Raw genomic sequence first — 11,434 nt, 5'->3', positions numbered from 1 at the left:
TGATATTACCAGGATGGTCCATTGATCTGTGTTGTCAGTTATAGACATGTTATTACCAGGATGGTCCATTGATCTGTGTTGTCAGTTATAGACATGTTATTACCAGGATGGTCCATTGATCTGCATGTTCAGTTATAGACATGTTATTACCATATTATAATTACAGAATTGAGAAATGTACTTCTAGGCTATTGCATTAATAATTCGGTTAAAATATGTTCCACAATTAAATATCTAAATATATTTGAATACTTTATACACGTTTACTAGATTTGTACACTTTAATTTGTTCACTGAGTCCTCTCCTATTGTGTCATTCTCAGCGTACCGTGATCTATCCATCTCCATTCTCCCTCTCAGGCCGATGGCATCTGTTCATTCCAATCTGAGAGAGAGAGAGATAAGTTAATTCCTCTGGGTTAATTCCTCCTCGTTCCCTCCAGAGTACAGAGAGACCTCAGCTTGTTGCAGTGTCTACAGACAGACAGACAAGAGTTGGGTCTGGCTCATGAATTATGCATAAGGTTTAATTGCAAACCCAGAAATGAATGACTTTGGACTGATTTAGAGCAGGGGAACCATACATCTCTGCAAAAATAAATAAATAAAGACAACTAATTGATGAATAATTAAGGCCGTGCACGGAAGGACGGCTCGTAGCTCGGAGCTACAGGGCATATTTGTGACATTTCGTTTCAATCAATTCCAAAGCACTAGTCTGGTTGGGAGGGAAAGTGCACTTAGAAGAGAGACAGCCTTGACAGAGAGGGACAGAGAGGATGTCCTGAGAGACGGCCTTGACAGAGGAAAAGAGAGGATGTCCTGAGAGAGACAGCTTTGACAGAAGAACAGAGAGGATGTCCCGAGAGAGACATCCTTGACAGAGGAACAGAGAGGATGTCCCGATAGAGACAGCCTCGACAGAGGAACAGAGAGGATGTCCTGAGAGACGACCTTGACAGAGGAACTAGGGTTGTTGTCATACAGGGTCGCAGTCATATTTAATGGCTTTTACTAAGGCCCCGAACGGACAGGCAGACATTACATTACGGGACCCTGCACTCGCTGTACTATATGTATCAAATGTAACTTACACCTGAGTGTCCATAATGTACCATCAACACTGGCATTGTGGAGACCACACCTGAGTGTCCATAATGTACCATCAACACTGGCATTGTGGAGACCACACCTGAGTGTCCATAATATACCATCAACACTGGCATTGTGGAGACCACACCTGAGTGTCCACAATGTACCATCAACACTGGCATTGTGGAGACCACACCTGAGTGTCCATAATATACCATCAACACTGGCATTGTGGAGACCACACCTGAGTGTCCACAATGTACCATCAACACTGGCATTGTGGAGACCACACCTGAGTGTCCATAATATACCATCAACACTGGCATTGTGGAGACCACACCTGAGTGTCCATAATGTACCATCAACACTGGCATTGTGGAGACCACACCTGAGTGTCCATAATATACCATCAACACTGGCATTGTGGAGACCACACCTGAGTGTCCATAATGAACCATCAACACTGGCATTGTGGAGACCACACCTGTTTTAATGTGTGTTTCTTTTCTCTTTCTACCCCCAAGTCACAACCAAACCAGGGCACGCTGGAGTGTGAGTGTGTGTGCATGCGCGTGTGTTTGTGTGCACACGCGTGTGCGTGTACCATCTGATGTCTTCCTGGGAGAGTTAGAGGCAGGTCACTGCTCTGGCATGGCCCTGTCCTCAGGAGAAAGGACATGAGAGATTATTGTGTGTGTTTGTGTAGAAAGGGCATGAGAGATGAACATTTTGCATTATCCCAGACCAGGCAGCAGATGTTGGGTCCTGCAGCAGCACAGAGAGGCCTGGGGCTGTGTCTGGTGTCAGACCACTGTTCGTCTGCCTCTTTAATGGCACCCTATGCCCTATATAGTACACTCCTTTTGACCGGGGCCCATAAGGTTCTATAGGGTCTCAGTCTTCCTCCACTTCTTCACAATAGGATCACTTTGTTCAGATAGATACACAGCCCTGCTAGTGTGTTTGTGAGAGAGTGAGGGAGACAGGCACGCTGTTCATATGTTTATCAGACAGTCTGATCTAGTCTACCGGGAGGGAATATAGTGAGAATATTTGTTGTTTTGTCAGGCTGCCTCATGTTGTTGGGCTGCCTCGTTTTGTCTGGCTGCCTCATGTTGTTGGGCTGCCTCAATGTTGTCAGGATGCCTCGTTTTGTCTGGCTGCCTCGTTTTGTCTGGCTGCCTCATGTTGTTGGGCTGCCTCAATGTTGTCAGGATGCCTCGTTTTGTCTGGCTGCCTCGTTTTGTCTGGCTGCCTCGTGTTGTTGGGACGCCTCGTGGTGTTGGGACGCCTCGTGTTGTTAGGATGCCTCGTGTTGTTAGGCTGCCTCGTGTTGTTAGGCTGCCTCGTGTTGTTAGGCTGCCTCGTGTTGTTAGGCTGCCTCGTGTTGTTAGGCTGCCTCGTGGTGTTTGGCTGCCTCGTGGTGTTTGGCTGCCTTGTGGTGTTTGGCTGCCTCGTGGTGATTGGCTGCCTCGTGGTGTTTGGCTGCCTCGTGTTGTTAGGCTGCCTCGTGTTGTTAGGCTGCCTCGTGTTGTTAGGCTGTCTCGTGTTGTTAGGCTGCCTCATGGTGTTTGGCTGCCTCGTGCTGTTCATACATTATAATGTATTGGTGCTGTGATATAATACACATCGGCTACAGAGAGCGTAATCACACAGTCGTCCGGAACAGCTGGTGCTCTCATGCATGCTTCAGGACATACATCCGGCGCCGACAGAGTTGGCCGCCTCGCTTCGCGTTCCTAGGAAACTATGCAGTTTTTGGTTGTTTTACGTGTTATTTCTTACATTGGTACCCCAGGTCATCTTAGGTTTCATTACATACAGTCGAGAAGAACTACTGAATATAAGAGCAGCGTCAACTCACCATCAGTACGACCAAGAATATGACTTTCGCAAAGCGGATCCTGTGTTCTGCCTTTCACCCAGGACAACGGAATGGATCCCAGCCGGCGACCCAAAACAACGACTTCGTAAAAGAGGGAAACGAAGCGGTCTTCTGGTCAGACTGGTACATCGTGCACCACTCCCCAGCATACTTCTCGCCAATGTCCAGTCTCTTGACAGCAAGGTTGATGAAATCCGAGCAAGAGTAGCATTCCAGAGGGACATCAGAGACTGTAACGTTCTTTGCTTCACGGAAACATGGCTCACTCGAGAGACTATCGGAGTCGGTGCAGCCAGCTGGTTTCTCCACGCATCGCGCCGACAGAAACAAACATCTTTCTGGTAAGAAGAGGGGCGGGGGCGTATGCTTTATGGTTAACGAGACGTGGTGTGGTCACAACAACATACAGGAACTCAAATCCTTCTGTTCACCTGATTTAGAATTCCTCACAATCAAATGTAGACCGCATTATCTACCAAGGGAATTCTCTTAGATTATAATCACAGCCGTATATATCCCCCCCCAAGCAGACACATCGATGGCTCTGAACGAACTTTATTTGACTCTTTGCAAACTGGAATCCATTTATCCGGAGGCTGCATTCATTGTAGCTGGGGATTTTAACAAGGCTAATCTGAAAACAAGACTCCTTAAATTGTATCAGCATATCGATTGCGCAACCAGGGCTGGTAAAACCTTGGATCATTGCTATTCTAACTTCCGCGACGCATATAAGGCCCTCCCCCGCCCTCCTTTCGGAAAAGCTGACCACGACTCCATTTTGTTGCTCCCTGCCTACAGACAGAAGCTAAAACAAGAAGCTCCCGCGCTGAGGTCTGTTCAATGCTGGTCCGACCAATCTGATTCCACACTCCAAGACTGCTTCCATCACGTGGACTGGGATATGTTTCGTATTGCGTCAAACAACTACATTGACGAATACGCTGATTCGGTGAGCGAGTTCATTAGAACGTGCATTGAAGATGTCGTTCCCATAGCAACGATTAAAACATTCCCAAACCAGAAACCGTGGATTGATGGCAGCATTCGCGTGAAATTGAAAGCGCAAACCACTGCTTTTAATCAGGGCAAGGTGACTGGAAACATGACCGAATACAAACAGTTTAGCTATTTCATCCGCAAGGCAATCAAACAAGCTAAGCGTCAGTATAGAGACAAAGTAGAATCGCAGTTCAACAGCTCAGACACAAGAGGTATGTGGCAGGGTCTACAGTCAATCACGGATTACAAAAAGAAAACCAGCCCCGTCACGGACCAGGATGTCTTGCTCCCAGGCAGACTAAATAACTTTTTTGCCCGCTTTGAGGACAAAACAGTGCCACTGACACAGCCTGCAACCAAAACATGCGGACTCTCCTTCACTGCAGCCAAGGTGAGTAAAACATTTGAACGTGTTAACCCTCGCAAGGCTGCAGGCCCAGACGGCATCCCCAGTCGCGCCCTCAGAGCATGCGCAGACCAGCTGGCTGGTGTGTTTACGGACATATTCAATCAATCCTTATCCCAGTCTGCTGTTCCCACATGCTTCAAGAGGGCCACCATTGTTCCTGTTACCAAGAAAGCTAAGGTAACTGAGCTAAACGACTACCGCCCCGTAGCACTCACTTCCATCATCATGAAGTGCTTTGAGAGACTAGTCAAGGACCATATCACCTCCACCCTACCTGACACCCTAGACCCACCCTAGACCCTAGTACCCTCCAAACTCGTCATCAAGCTCGAGACCCTGGGTCTCGACCCCGCCCTGTGCAACTGGGTACTGGACTTCCTGACGGGCCGCCCCCAGGTGGTGAGGGTAGGTAACATCTCCACCCCGCTGATCCTCAACACTGGGGCCCCACAAGGGTGCGTTCTGAGCCCTCTCCTGTACTCCATGTTCACCCATGACTTCGTGGCCACGCACCCCTCCAACTCAATCATCAAGTTTGCGGACGACACAACAGTGGTAGGCTTGATTACCAACAACGACGAGACGGCCTACAGGGAGGAGGTGAGGGCCCTCGGAGTCTGGTGTCAGGAAAATTACCTCACACTCAACGTCAACAAAACTAAGGAGATGATTGTGGACTTTAGGAAACAGCAGAGGGAACACCCACAACCGTAAGGCTCTCCAGAGTAGTGAGGTCTGCACAACGCATCACCGGGGGCAAACTACCTGCCCTCCAGGACACCTACACCACCCGATGTCACAGGAAGGCCATAAAGATCATCAAGGACAACAACCACCCGAGTCACAGCCTGTTCACCCCGCTATCATCCAGAAGACGAGGTCAGTACAGGTGCATCAAAGCTGGGACCGAGAGACTGAAAAACAGCTTCTATCTCAAGGCCATCAGACTGTTAAACAGCCACCACTAACATTGAGTGGCTGCTGCCAACACACTGACTCAACTCCAGCCACTTTAATAATGGGAATTGATGTAAAATATATCACTAGCCACTTTAAACAATGCTACTTAATATAATGTTTACATACCCTACATTATTCATCTCATATGTATACGTATATACTGTACTCTATATCACCTACTGCATCTTTATGTAATACATGTATCACTAGCCACTTTAAACTATGCCACTTTGTTTACATACTCATCTCGTATGTATATACTGTACTCGATACCATCTACTGCATCTTGCCTATGCCGCTCTGTACCATCACTCATTCATATATCTTTATGTACATATTCTTTATCCCTTTACACTTGTGTGTATAATGTAGTAGTTTTGTAATTGGTAGTTAGATTACTCGTTGGTTATTACTGCATTGTCGGAACTAGAAGCACAAGCATTTCTCTACACTCGCATTAACATCTGCTAACCATGTGTATGTGACAAATAAAATTTGATTTGATTTTTATTTGATTTTGTTTTGCCTCAAAGCGAACATAAAAGCCATGTAGCCGGTCTGGTAGGCTCGCATCACTGGGCAGCTCACGGCTGGGTTTCCCTTTGTAGTCCGTTGTAGTTTTTCAATCCCTGCCACATCCCACGAGCATCAGAGCCGGTGTAGTAGGATTCAATCTTAGTCCTGTATTGACGCTTTGCCTGTTTGATGGTTCGTCTGAGGGCATAGCGGGATTTCTTATAACCGTCTGGGTTAGAGTCCCGCTCCTTGAAAGCGGCAGCTCTAGCCTAGCTAGAGTCATGGTGGTTCCATAAATCTTCCTTTTAAGAATGATGGAGGCCACTGTGTTCTTGGGGACCTTCAATGCTGCAGAAATGTTTTGGTACACTTTCCCAGATCTGTGCCTCGAAACAACCCTGTCTCGGAGCTCTACGGACAATTCCTTCAACCTCATGTCTTGGTTTTTGCTCTGTCAACGGTATAGGTGCAGGGTTTAGGGGCTGGGTTTCGGCTGGGTTTAGGGGCTGGGTTTAGGTGCTGTGTTTCGGCTGGGTTTAGGGGCTGGGTTTAGGTGCTGGGTTTTGGCTGGGTTTAGGGGCTGGGTTTCGGCTGGGTTTAGGGGCTGAGTTTCGGCTGGGTTTAGGGGCTGGGTTTCGGCTGGGTTTAGGGACTGGGTTTAGGGGCTGTGTTTAGGGGCTGGGTTTAGGGGCTGGGTTTAGGGGCTGGGTTTAGGTGCTGGGTTTAGGGGCTGGGTTTAGGGGCTGGGTTTAGGGGCTGGGTTTAGGCTGGGTTTAGGCGCTGGGTTTCGGCTGATGTTTTAGATACAGGCTGGTCTGTATGTCTTGCTGTTCAGCCTGCGCCCATCATTTAAAATAATATGTTTTTATTGTTTCTTTTTTATAGCAAACAGCAAGAACACAATTCAAATGTTTCTATTAAATAACATTATTTATTAGTATACTTCACAGAAATTAGTCACTGAAAGTTTACCCGTCCTGTGAAAAATCTGATTTTCTATCACCTCTGAACACGACTTGAGTTGACTCGAGTTCCCCAAGTCACTTGAAATGTTCAGTTCTCTACTTGTCAAACAAAGGAGAGCTATTAAAATGAGTATCATTGATTGGTGCTCCTCTCTGTATTAGAGTCTTGTGCCCTGAGCGAGGGAGAACAACAGCCAGTCAATACCAGCTGCTGAGTTACTGACCGACTGTCTCTGTCTGTCAGACTTCCAGCACAATGCACACACACACACACCAATCACTGGAATCTATTCACGCGTCCCAAATGGCACCCTAATTCCTATATAGTGCACTTGTCTTTGGTCAAAAGTAGTGCACTATATAGGGAACAGGTAACCGTTTGGAACACACATGGAATCTATTGTATCACGCTGTATGACAGATTCCGTATCCAGCTGTTGGCAAAGTATCAGGGCATTGTCTGTCAGTGTGACAGCTGTGCTATCAATCCTGTGTATTTTTTATTACATCGCTTTACCTGCCGGTGGACAGTAGGGGGCAGTATATTTCTCTGAGGAAGACGCTCGCTACTCGACAGGAATTCAGATGTTTGGAGATAGAGTGATTTTAAATATGCAAAGTGAGAATGCTAGTAGGCTACACGAGGCGAAACTAGACATTGTCATTCCTGAAATCTAAATAGCAGATCAGGCTCAACAGATGACTGACTATTCTAGTTAATAAGTGTGACCGATATGAGAAAGGCATCAATCTTTAATCTATCAGAGAATACGTACAATAGAGACATCTGGACGATCAGTCACTCCATCTATCAGACATCTGGACGATCAGTCACTCTATCTATCAGACATCTGGACGATCAGTCACTCCATCTATCAGACATCTGGACGATCAGTCACTCCATCTATCAGACATCTGTACGATCAGTCACTCATCTAAATAAAAGAGCCCAGAAATGTCCCATTTGCACTAAAAGCTTATTTCTCTCCAAAGTTGTGCACAAATTAGTTTACATCCCTGTTAGTGAGCATTGCTCCTTTGCCAATATAATCCATCCACCTGACAGGTATGGCATATCAATAAGCTGATTAAACAGCATGATCATTACACAGGTGAACCTTGTTCTGAGGACAATAAAAGTATCCTCTAAAATGTGCAGTTTTGTCACATAACACAATGGCACAGATGTCTCAATTTTTGAGGGAGCGTGTAATTGGCATGCTGACTGCAGGAATATCCACCAGAGCTTTTGCCAGATTTTCTCCACCATAAGCTGCCTCTAAAGTCGTTTTAGAGAATTTGGAATGACGTCCAACCGGCATCACAACTGCAGATCACGTGCATTTCGTCGTGTGGGTGAGTGGTTTGATGATGTCACCGCTGTGAAGAGAGTGCCTGTTGGCGGTGGGGTTATGGTATGGACAGTGGTGTAAAGTACTTCAGTAAAAATACTTTAAAGTACTACTTAATTCGTTTTTTGGGGTATCTGTACTTTACTATTTATATGTTTGACTACTTTTACTAAACTACAATCCTAAAGAAAATATACTTTTTACTCCATACATTTTCCCTGACACCCAAAAGTACTTGTTACATTTTAAATGCTTTTAAATGGTCCAATTTACGCACTTATCAAGAGAACATCCCTGGTCATCCCTACTGCCTCTGATCTGGAGGACTCACTAAACAGAGAACATCCCTGGTCATCCCTACTGCCTCTGATCTGGAGGACTCACTAAACAGAGAACATCCCTGGTCATCCCTACTGCCTCTGATCTGGAGGACTCACTAAAAAGAGAACATCCCTGGTCATCCCTACTGCCTCTGATCTGGAGGACTCACTAATCCCTGGTCATCCCTACTGCCTCTGATCTGGAGGACTCACTAAACAGAGAACATCCCTGGTCATCCCTACTGCCTCTGATCTGGAGGACTCACTAAACAGAGAACATCCCTGGTCATCTCTACTGCCTCTGATCTGGAGGACTCACTAAACAGAGAACATCCCTGGTCATCCCTACTGCTTCTGATCTGAATGACTCACTAAACAGAGAACATCCCTGGTCATCCCTACTGCCTCTGATCTGGAGGACTCACTAATCCCTGGTCATCCCTACTGCCTCTGATCTGGAGGACTCACTAAACAGAGAACATCCCTGGTCATCCCTACTGCTTCTGATCTGAATGACTCACTAAACAGAGAACATCCCTGGTCATCCCTACTGCTTCTGATCTGAATGACTCACTAAACAGAGAACATCCCTGGTCATCCCTACTGCCTCTGATCTGGAGGACTCACTAATCCCTGGTCATCCCTACTGCCTCTGATCTGGAGGACTCACTAAACAGAGAACATCCCTGGTCATCCCTACTGCCTCTGATCTGGAGGACTCACTAAACAGAGAACATCCCTGGTCATCTCTACTGCCTCTGATCTGGAGGACTCACTAAACAGAGAACATCCCTGGTCATCCCTACTGCTTCTGATCTGAATGACTCACTAAACAGAGAACATCCCTGGTCATCCCTACTGCCTCTGATCTGGAGGACTCACTAAACAGAGAACATCCCTGGTCATCCCTACTGCCTCTGATCTGGAGGACTCACTAATCCCTGGTCATCCCTACTGCCTCTGATCTGGAGGACTCACTAAACAGAGAACATCCCTGGTCATCTGATCTGGAGGACTCACTAATCCCTGGTCATCCCTACTGCCTCTGATCTGGAGGACTCACTAAACAGAGAACATCCCTGGTCATCCCTACTGCATCTGATCTGGAGGACTCACTAAACAGAGAACATCCCTGGTCATCCCTACTGCCTCTGATCTGGAGGACTCACTAAACAGAGAACATCCCTGGTCATCTCTACTGTCTCTGATCTGGAGGACTCACTAAACAGAGAACATCCCTGGTCATCCCTACTGCCTCTGATCTGGAGGACTCACTAAACAGAGAACATCCCTGGTCATCCCTACTGCCTCTGATCTGGAGGACTCACTAAACAGAGAACATCCCTGGTCATCTCTACTGCCTCTGATCTGGAGGACTCACTAAACAGAGAACATCCCTGGTCATCCCTACTGCCTCTGATCTGAATGACTCACTAAACAGAGAACATCCCTGGTCATCCCTACTGCCTCTGATCTGGAGGACTCACTAAACAGAGAACATCCCTGGTCATCCCTACTGCCTCTGATCTGGAGGACTCACTAATCCCTGGTCATCCCTACTGCCTCTGATCTGGAGGACTCACTAAACAGAGAACATCCCTGGTCATCCCTACTGCCTCTGATCTGGAGGACTCACTAAACAGAGAACATCCCTGGTCATCCCTACTGCCTCTGATCTGGAGGACTCACTAAACAGAGAACATCCCTGGTCATCTCTACTGTCTCTGATCTGGAGGACTCACTAAACAGAGAACATCCCTGGTCATCCCTACTGCCTCTGATCTGGAGGACTCACTAAACAGAGAACATCCCTGGTCATCCCTACTGCCTCTGATCTGGAGGACTCACTAAACAGAGAACATCCCTGGTCATCCCTACTGCCTCTGATCTGGAGGACTCACTAATCCCTGGTCATCCCTACTGCCTCTGATCTGGAGGACTCACTAAACAGAGAACATCCCTGGTCATCCCTACTGCCTCTGATCTGGAGGACTCACTAAACAGAGAACATCCCTGGTCATCTCTACTGCCTCTGATCTGGAGGACTCACTAAACAGAGAACATCCCTGGTCATCCCTACTGCTTCTGATCTGAATGACTCACTAAACAGAGAACATCCCTGGTCATCCCTACTGCCTCTGATCTGGAGGACTCACTAATCCCTGGTCATCCCTACTGCCTCTGATCTGGAGGACTCACTAAACAGAGAACATCCCTGGTCATCCCTACTGCCTCTGATCTGGAGGACTCACTAAACAGAGAACATCCCTGGTCATCTCTACTGCCTCTGATCTGGAGGACTCACTAAACAGAGAACATCCCTGGTCATCCCTACTGCTTCTGATCTGAATGACTCACTAAACAGAGAACATCCCTGGTCATCCCTACTGCCTCTGATCTGGAGGACTCACTAAACAGAGAACATCCCTGGTCATCCCTACTGCCTCTGATCTGGAGGACTCACTAAAACCGAGAACATCCCTGGTCATCCCTACTGCCTCTGATCTGGAGGACTCACTAAACACAGATGCATAGTTTGTAAATTATGTCTGAGTGTTGAAGTGTGTCCCTGGCTAAAAACAACAAGAAAATGGTGCAGTCTGGTTTTCTTAATGTAAGGAATTTGAAAACAATTCTACATTTACTTTGTTATTTACTGGGTGACTTTCACTTTTGTCATTTTCTATGAAGGTATCTTTACGTTTACTCAAGTATGAAAATTGGGTACTTTTTCCATAATCAGGTATAAGCTGCCAACAACGAACACAATTGCATTTTATCGAAGGCAATTTGAATGTACAAAGACACCGTGATGAGATCCTTAGGCCCATTGTGGTGCCATTCATCTGCCGCCATCACCTCATGTTTCACCATGAGAATGCACAGCCCCCATGTCTCAAGGACCTGTACACCATTCCTGGAAGCTGAAAATG

This window comes from Oncorhynchus clarkii, chromosome 18 (genome assembly GCF_045791955.1).
Source record: "Oncorhynchus clarkii lewisi isolate Uvic-CL-2024 chromosome 18, UVic_Ocla_1.0, whole genome shotgun sequence".
NCBI lineage: Eukaryota > Metazoa > Chordata > Actinopteri > Salmoniformes > Salmonidae > Oncorhynchus > Oncorhynchus clarkii.
The sequence above is the reverse complement of the archived record's forward strand: the minus strand, read 5'-3'. Positions refer to the sequence as shown.